Source organism: Phasianus colchicus, chromosome 2, assembly GCF_987193195.1.
Source record: "Phasianus colchicus chromosome 2, bPhaCol1.hap1.1, whole genome shotgun sequence".
NCBI classification, from domain to species: domain Eukaryota; kingdom Metazoa; phylum Chordata; class Aves; order Galliformes; family Phasianidae; genus Phasianus; species Phasianus colchicus.
The window spans coordinates 49,245,550-49,255,964 of record NC_143437.1 but is presented as its reverse complement, the minus strand read 5'-3'; positions in this window follow the sequence as shown (position 1 = coordinate 49,255,964).

The window sequence follows — 10,415 nt, the reverse complement described above, 5'->3', positions numbered from 1 at the left end:
CTTGTGTGATGCATGATATAGGTAAAGTTTGACCTAAAAGAACTACTTCATCTGGGGGAATGAGGTTAGAGATCTTTTAGGTTTGGTAGTTAGATTTGATTATTCCTTTTAATATATAAAACTAGTAAAATTTATAGACTAAATAAATCCTATAGCCAAATTTTTAGCTAAGGGAAATCTGCTTAGTTCTGTTAAGGACCTGTTTAACATTTTCCAGATTTATCAAAAAGAGAAATTACTGCAACAGTAGAAATACTGTTTTATTTTGAAAAAAAAAAAAAAAGAAGAAGAAGAAAGAAAGAAAGAATAAAAGAGAGTTGTCTTAGAGTTTGCATATTATATCAGAAAAGGAAACTACTTCTGACTCATGAGCTCTGCCTCATGAATCGTTGGGCCTGAAGAATCTCCCTTGTGCATTACAGCTCATGTTCCTGTAGACAAAATTCTGCCTTTGATCCCATAGTCATAATGCATTGATTCATGAGTTCTCAGAGCTTACAGAGCAGATCGATGGAGTACTACCATTCAGCTTTTCCAATTTCCACAAAAGTGATAACAGAAGAAATGTCAAGAAAGTGTACAAGAGGAGTAGAACATTAAAATAAGAAGTCATAAACTAATCTGTCCTTCTCTAATCCTTCAGCAGCATGACTAACATAACCTTCAATTTGTTCTCTCAGTACTCTGTTACCTTGCTTCTTCTCACTTTCCTGCAAACATCCACAATCCTCAATAGCACCTGTTTGGAAAAAAATGATGTGATCACATGCTGAATCTTGTGCTCACTGCACTCTTTTTGAAGTCATCTTTGGATACCTTTCAGGATAAATAAGAAAACCATCAGATTCTTTTAGGTGAGGTTTAATTCAAAAGCACAGTCCCCATACAATCATTCAAACCTACAAATCATTCAGCCATACAAACCTTCAGCCTGAGTCAGTTCTATAGGCTCAGAAATGTGATAGTAAATAGAATAAATAGCAGGCAAATATTTTGCAATTGAAAATGCATTATTTCCTTCCAGTGGAGTGCTCATCTCTCCAGTTCCCAGGCCGGGAGAACATTGTGCTGGTGAACCAGGGAAGCATTCATTTCCTCTCTTGGTCATTTTGAACCCCCATGTCACACATCCTCAGAGTAGAGTGATTAACTGCAGTATACTATAGTAACAAATTAGTCTACTTACACAAGTTTTTCCTATTCCAGGTATTACCTTCACACTGTGACCCAGTGTGGGTTAACAATTTCCAAAACAAGTTTTCAAAATCACTGGGACATTGGGATTATTCCTATGACTTCCAATCTCTCTTCCACCTTTTATATTAGTAAGTTTTGACAATTCACCACAAGCCATTCAGATTTCTTTTCCATGAACATATGAGCGTGCTTCATTAAAACTGCCCAGTTTTGATGAGCAATGAACATGAGAGATGTTGAATCCAGTGCTGTTCTCAAAGGTCTTTTCCCCTTGTCTAGCATGCCATCTATGAAAATTGTTATTGATTGTTGTTTAGTTGCATACTTTCATATTTCCTGTTGCTCACTCTAAAGTGCAAGTTCAGCTTTGCAAAAAGATATTGTTTTCTTTGGGTGTTTACACTGTTTGGCAATTGCTTGAACTACTGTTTCATGTTCATCTTGTTCATGACATTCATCTCAAAACCTGAAAAATCATGTAGTAAAACAAAGCTTGTCAGGAAGACAGAGTGATTTGTGGTTTAGTTATGTCAGGTGCTTGTTTTAACAAACTATCTGAAATATGTCCTATTCCTATCAACAGTGCTATAAACTTTAGCAAAGGATCAGATGATGTTTTCTTTGCCAGAAATGTGACCCTCCATACTACTGCAGCTGCCCCAGCCCATTTGTCTCCTCTGAAAATCTAAAATTACCTCTTTATATGTCAAGTATGTATATCTTCAGTATTCTACAATGTTCAGACTCAGCTTCTCATCCATATGCAGCTAACTCAAAGCAACATATTTTCTTTCAAAGAGTTTAGAAATTTTCCACATACATTGATTTGTCTTTACTAAGCAGGATTTTCTATGGTGAATCTTTTAAGAATTATTTTTTTGTTTGTTAATGTTATTTCAATATTTGTCAGTTTAGATCAAGATACTACAAACTGCCTTTCAAACCTATGTCTCAGCATTTTCCCCATGCTTTCCCAACTTTCACCTGTACTAAATAATATCCTTTTGCCCATAACTGTACAAAAGGAAAAGAGAATGGGAATAAAAGAAGTCCATAAACCCTTCAGATTATTTATTAAAAGTAAAAGCCATATAACAGCAAGACAGTAAAGCTCAAAATCATGAGACGAAACATGTCCAGGGCACATTATCTCAGGTTGATCTACTATTGCCACTAAACACATGGAGTAAGACTACAAGTTCACCAAAAGCTTGAATCCAATAAACCAGTGGTGCTACTTGTTCATTTATACATCTATATTTTAATGACTGTAGACTTTTATAGGGTGCATAGTGCCTGTGCTGAAGTGACTGTGATAGTTCTCTGATTTTGCAGAGATACTATTTCCTGTGTCTAGTACAAGAGCCTAGTTCTAGACTGTGAACAAGGCCAAATTCTTTCTGTATTCCCCACTGAATTTTGCTACTATTGCAGTCCAGAAGCTTGTGAGAGCAGACATACTGTCTCAGGATATAGAAAAATCCACATCAATTGAGATGGAAAGCACATTTTAAGATGTTAATTATGCCAGGATAACTTTATCTCTTGAACCGACCTAATCATCGCAAGTTCTTTATTTACTGAGCTGAAAAAAGCAACAATCTAAATGCTACAGCAGAAACAAGCTAAAAATGCCTCAGTCTGAAGCAATTACCACTATTGTCTTCATGGAAAAAGAGCTGACGGAAGTTTTCTAAAATTGTCTATGTGTATAAAGGGTATAGTGTAACGTGCTGTCCTGGAGCACTACTCCAAGTCTAATGTATGTTATTACGGCTGTGAAATGCCATATTTGTACATAGGCTGCTCCAAAAGTAATGCCTCCTAGTTATTCATATGGAAACCACTACTGATACAAAAAGAATAATAATACTGTTTGATAGAGCAAATTCTCAGATATAAAGCACTATTTTTCAATATAGTCACCACCATTAGCTATGCACTATGACCAGTGATGAGCAAGAGCGTGCATGATGCACTTGCAAACACCTGCACCAGTGGAGGTGACCCACTGTCACTGTTGTCACTGCTGAAATTCACCACCTACCTCTTTACTGTGCTCACATCCATTGATTGGTCTTCAGAAATGTTCAGTAAGCATCAATGAATGTCAGTGGGTGCCATTTTTTCTGCATGGAGGAATTAAATGACACACCTTTATTTCATCTGCACTCCCATGTCACGTGTTACTTTGTCATGCTGCCCCCCTGCTGCCATCTGTCGCACAACAACAAAATATGGAACACTGGTGGGAAGGTTGAACGTCTACTGCCATTCCACCAACATCCACCTCTGATGTTGCAGGCAAATATAATAAAACAGGGAGCATTATTTTCAGAGCAGATCTCAAAACTTTGAGCACCTATGCAAAAGGAACTGGCAGTATCTTCAGTTCTACAGAATGATAATTTTAAAATGTTGCTACCTACTGCTTAGCAATGAGAAGAATTTTAGTCCTTTGAAATCTGCTAAATTTCATACTGGAATTATGACAAGTCATAAATTTATAAATTACTGAACTATGTGTGAATCTTGCTCCTTGTGACTCCAGCCCAAACGTGCAGTTATATCAAAAGCAGCATAGTAAATATAACTGTATTTCTGTTATAACAATAATCCAGCATGTAATGAGGGAATGATTTTTTAAAAATTGGATGGTAGAAAATAATTATTTTCTATGAGGTTTTGATCTCTCCAGGTCACCTATAATTGTTTTGTCTTACCTAAAACATTTTCTGTTTTAATATAAAAATATTTTGGTATTGATTCCAATCCCCTTTCTGTGTATTTCAAGAATTTCAGTGGAATTCTCCATACTTACATTTTCCAGCATGTGGTCCATTGCATCTGCAATTCTTTGATGATACATTGGCCAATGCTCTGACACTGCTCAAGGAGAAGACACAACTGTGAAAAACCCTGTTATTCATGGTTTATTGGTTACCCATAGAAAAATTTCCATCTCATTGATCTGCGAATTCCTTGTACATGTTCATCAAAATTAGGTTTGGAGATCAGAATATCACAAGAAAAGTAAACCTCAGCAGTTTCAGAGTTCAGTAACTTTCTGAAAGTTACCCAGAATTAGCTAGTAGATAACCAGAGCAATAAGTATGACAAAGAGCATGAATAGATTAATAAACATTTTTTTCATAAAATGTAGGAAAAAGATTTTTGTGTTCATTGCCTTTGTGAGAAGGGACTAAATTGCAGGTACTCTGGAGGGCTAACTCTGTCAGTATCCTAGTCATACACATCCTCAGCACTTTTTTTAATGGAAGACAAGACTGTATCACAATCTGGTTTAGAGTTTCTTTTTATTTCTCTATGAAAATATGAATACATTTGTTCACTAAGGCATAGGTGAAGTTTTCTGGTAGGTTCCCATTGAAATATTCTTCCAAAGCCTTGAGCCTTGGTTTGAGAAGACAGTAAATCTTTCTGAAGTTTGGAGACATCAGGAAGAGTATGAGTTTGCTCTCACTCATTTGTGTTGCTGAAAGGCTCTTAAAGAGTAATGTTTCATTGGCTCAGAACAAGGTTTTATTGACCATTACCTGGTGAGTAGCTTAATTTAGACCAAACTCAGGTGGTCTGACACAAAAAAAATAGGGCCAGACTGATCCTGACTAAGATGGAGATACATAATGGATTAACCAATTTGGTTGGCTCAATATTCTGAAAGTGTTTGTTTTGTTCCTTTTTTTTTTTTTTTTTTTTTCTTTTCCTTTTTTTTCCCTGGTAGAGTTTGAAATACTTCTATCAACACAGAAAACAAAACTAGGTGTCTATTTTCATTGGCAAGTATACTAAATTTGAGCTTATTGGATGACCATGGAGCTCTTAAGTTGACCACCGTGGAACACTAGCCAGAGTAAATAGTGATTCACAGAGTTATAACTTCTTTGATGGTGGGATCAACTTAATGCTGACAGAAGACATAATAGAGGCATGGAGGATTTGATTTGTAGGCTAAAACTCAGAAAACATTCTTACTGGGAATCTTTTTTTTTTTTTTTTTTTTTTTTTCACTGGCATGATACTCTGTATGTTTGTTTCTACAAACATAAACTTTCAGCCTAAGGACATCATTAAAATAAAGCTAGGCAGTCAGAAGCTTCATGTTATTCAAAATTGGGTATGGGAAGGGCAGCAAGTTCATCTGTCACAAGTATTCTTTCTTGTTCTTGTTTGAGAGATGTTCTGTTTGCTACTGGATGCATCAGCTCATTTGGGAGAGTAAAATAGCATCTCTCTCTACTGACGTTACTCAATGAGTATTGATATTTTTAATATTGAGTTCAAAGAAAGGAAGAATGAAAGGGTAACAGAGCAGTTGTCTTGATCAGATTTATCCTTCTCTCAAAACTTGGAAGAAATAGGTGTTGGATGTCACCATGCTGTGTTCTGCAGCCAACATACTGGAGGGAAGATATGCCATCCAGAAAGGCCTTGACAAGCTTGAGAAGTGGGCCCATGCAAACATCATGGTGTTCAGCAAGGTCCAATGTAAGTTCCTTCTAGTGACTTGGGGCAATTTCAAGCACAAATACAGGCTGCACAAAGAGACTGAGAACAGCTCTGAGGAGAAAATCTCTGTCAATAAAAAAACAGAATATGAGACAGCAGTGCACACTTGCTATCCTGAAAGCTGAATGTATCCTGTGCTGCATCAAGAGAAGTGTGACCAGCAGGTCAAAGGTGATTCTGACTGTCACTCTGCTCGATTAAGACCAAGCCTGGTGTACTGTGTTCAGCTCTGGGGCCCTCGGCATAAGAAATCCATGGATTTGTTGGAGTGAGTCCAAAGAAAGGCCATGAGGATGATCAGAGGGCTGGAGTACTGTGAAGTCAGGCTGAGTGAGTTGAGATAGATCAGTTTAAATAAGTGAATCTCCAGGGTGACCTAATAGTAACCTTCCAATACTTAACTGGGGCCTACAGGAAAGACAGGAAGGGTAGATTTAGAATGGATATAGTGAATAGATTCTTTTCTTTGAGAGTGGTGAGGCAATGGAACAAGCTGGGTCCTGCACTTTGGCTGCAACAACTTCAGGCAACACTATAGGACTGAGAAAGAGAGGCTGGAAGACTGTATTGAGGAAATGGACCTGGGGGCACTGATTGACACTCAGCTGAACATGAGCCAGCTGTGTGCCCAGGTAACCAAGAAGACCAGTGGCATCCTAGCTTGTATCAGAAATAGTGTTGCCAACAGGATCTTCCACCTGTACTCATCTCTTGTGAGGCTACATCTTGATACTGTGTTTAGTTTTGGGTTTCTCATTACATGAAGAACATAGAGGACCTCGAGTGTGTCCAGAGAAGGACAATGAAGATTGGACAATGAAGATTGGAGCAATAATTTTATGTGGAGAGGCAGAGGAAACTGTATTGTTTAGTCTGAAGAAGGGGAGGCTCAAGAGACACCTTCTTGCTCTCTACAACTGTCTGAAAGGTGTTCGGGTTGGAAGGGACACTAAATGATCCTTAAGATCATCCAGTTCCAACACCCTGCTATAGTCAGGGCTCAAAGCCCTATCCAGCCTGGCCTTGAATGCTTCCAGGGAGAGGACATTCACAACCTCAGCGTTCCAGTGGGCAGCCTGTTCCAGTATCTCATCACCCTCACAGTAAAGAATTTTTTTCTAATATCTAGTCTAAATCTACCCTCTTCAGTTGAAATGCATTTCCCCATGTTGCTCATGACTCAGCTCCAGCCAGTAGTGGGTCCCTTTCTGAGCTGACTGGAGCTGCCTCTGATCTGACATGGAGCAATTCCTGGACTCCTCCCACAGGGTCCTTCCCTTCCCACATAAACTCAACACAGCCTGTCCCTAAGAGTCTGCATAAGGACATGAGGATAACCATTTTATCATCATAGAACATTTCACTTGATCAAGGAATGACAGGGGAAATGAAATGAGCAGAGTAGTCATCTGTTTTCACAAAGAGAAAACTTTCATCAAATAGAAATCATTTGGCAGATACAAGTTATGCTCTTAAATTAGGCAGTAGAACACTGTAGTTTATGGAATTATATCCTGATTCAGAAGAGTTATTAAGCATATGACTAATCTCCCTGCAATGAATAAAAAAGCGATAGTGATTAAGTTATTGGTGGTCAGTCAGTGCATGTGGAGAATTAATGGTAAGTCTGAAACAATCTTTTTGTCTGGATTGGTTTCATTTAGTAATGTTCTCAGTTGTATGACTAGCATGCCCTATTTGGAGATCTACCCCTAAAGAACAGCAGCATGTAATACTGTATAACTTTGTTCTGATTTACAACTTTGGTGTCCTGATAACTGAATACTTAGCCTCAAAAGTTTTTGACCACTAATGATTGAGATTTTGAGTACATCGTCAAGCTAAGCAAAGTTGTCTGAAACATTCTATCTGTTTTTATATATTTTGTGTTGTCCAAAATTGGAAGAAAACTTTAAAACATTTGGCCACTCAGTGTCTTACAGAAAGAAGCAGGAACATCTGCTCATATTCTCTGTGTTCCTAGTAAATACATTTAAATGTACTTAATGATATCTAGGACTCTGTGCAATACAAACAATCTATTCTGAAAATGCATCAAAGATATGTGACACTTGTGGATTGTTTTATATTATGTGAAGGTTTTGATTTGTTATTGTCCTGGTCATTGTACTCTAAAGCTTTCCATATCTAAAATCAGAAAGTGGACAACAGATATATGTTGAATAGGTGGATGACACGCCGGTTCTAAGAGGAGATAAGGAATATAGAACTCTATTTACTGACTGCATACATTTTATTGTTACAGCAGAAGCTTCTAAATGTTGTTTTAAGATGCCTGTGAGAAGGCATGCAGATGTGTGTGCCTTCTTGTGGATTAGGGACCACTGAACAAAGGTAAACCTTTTCAGGCATCTGTCAGGAATATTATTAGGAAAATAAACAGTCACACTATCACTTACTGTGTGAAGTCATGGCAAATATGCTATTTTCTAACTCATTTGCATTAGTTGAAGCCCACCTTTACAAATGCTGAGCTCTCCCAGTTCTTGTTTCTTTCATCAGTATTTTTTGCCTTACTAGGGACATTTCTGGCCTAGAGCAGGTTCACTCAAGTGAAGCAGATTAAAACCTACACATGCTTAACTTCAGTGTTTCAGGGAGAATTTAGTTATTTTTTTTAAGTTCATTCATTTCAAATATGTTTAGATGCTGTAAAAATATGTTAATGTTCAACTTCCTTTTCAGAAGTGATTCAATACGTGGGAACACCTAAACACCAAAAGATGTTATTTGCTGTGTACACAAGCACTCAAAAATATGTTTTTTGAGCATTTGGAAGTACTTATGAGTGTTTTATGCTACCCAAAAATGTTCAAAAATCTCTACATAACGAATAATTTTACTTAGATTTTAAGAATTTTGCAAGACATCTCAGAGAATTCAGTTTCACTAAATGATGTTTGTCACATAGTACTGACAAAAAGGTGGTCGTATCTTTCCATGACTACTAACCAAGGGGTTACATAGAAGCAAAAACAGAAGACCCAAAAGAAAAAAATGCAATGCTTTGTTGCTGGCAAATTAGTGCTGGAGGGTTTATCACATGAAACCCAATCAATTCCTTAAAGTGATTCTCTGGATAACAAAATTATCTTTCCTGTTTATTGACAGAGAAAAAAAGGATAGGATAGAATGAAGACTTGCATATTTTTGTCACTGTAGTTAATCCACATAGAGTGATATGGAACTCACTATGCAACTACATAAAGAAGCAATAAACAGCAACAAAAAAATCTGCATTCCTTCTAGTAAAGATCAGGACAGGAACAGAACACAGACAGAGAATTAATCTCCCTCCTGTGCTTCAATGGGTCTCCAGTGGGCTTCAACTCAATCCCTAGACTGGTTGCCAAAGGTTCATCCTGTTTTTCATTGGCAACTTCTACATGTACATCCAAAAGAATTCAAATTACTGTCAACTGTGATTTGTGCTCCTGTCAAGCTGAAACGAGAATGTGGCATCACCTTTCCTCAGTGTGCCACCATAAAATAAAGTCAGTTGATGTTGATACAGGTCATCCTTGACCAATATAAGAATGATTTTGCAATTTTGCATTCCAATGCCTTTCCATATTGTCCATGTTCATAGGCACATCAGAGAGTTATGTCCTAAATTAGCAAATCTAATTTCCTGCGATCTTGGACCCATCACTCTGCATTGTCCATTTCACAGTCAATCTACTTTTGTTTAAAAGAACTCCTTGCTCTTTATCAGCCTTCAGAGTGCAGTCACTTGATTCTGCTCCTAAATAGATAAAAAAAGAAAAAAAGAAAAAGCCATGTCTCTGTTGCAGAATGCCACACAGAAAGAAGACAGGAAATGTTTATAAAAATAGGTCTGCTACCCAATTCATGTCCATCAGACACTGCCACCCTCATGCAGTAATGTTGTCATAACTCTGATGGGAGCCAAGAGCTTCCATAAAAGTTAAAAAGAGAAAGGAGACATGAAACTAGATTTCTCTGCGAAGTTGCGTTTTCAGGCTGTGTTTGCAGGCAAAAGCACAGGATGCAACACAGCCACCACCTAGCACAGTGAGGTCTGAGGTTCCAGTGATGTCACTGCTGATTTTTAGAATTCTGATCTCTGTTTTGTGAAGCTATACCAGCAGCATTTTCCTTAATCTGCTCTGGACTTGGCAGAGGTAAATTTCCAATTAGTATTTTCTTCCTTTCTTTCTTTCTTTTTTTTTTTTTTTTTCCCAGAAGCTGTACTGCATCATAGACATCACCTAATTTTATCAAGTGCCTATAGGTCAGGGATCTGGCATGTGTCATTTCAGTTCTGAGAGGATATTTCCAGTAAATGTGTTTTTCATTTTATATTTAAGAATGAATATGGAGATGACTCAAAAACTTCATGCTAAATTGCAACTGAACTTTAAAAAATTGATTTGGCAAGGTTTCTGAATGTTCATTGTGTTACGGTATGAAGATCAGTAACTCTCTTAAGAGATAATCAGAAATTCTTCAATAGGGAAAAATCAAGGAATACTGAACAAACTACTTCTGCAAATACACTGGAACATAACTAGACTCAGAAAAAGAGCTGGTAAATTTTGTCTTCTATATTGAACTAGAACTAGAGAAATAGGTTTTGTGCATATGGACAATTAAACAGAATTCTCTGTGTGAAAAGAAGTAGCTCTGTTCACTTCAGAACAAAG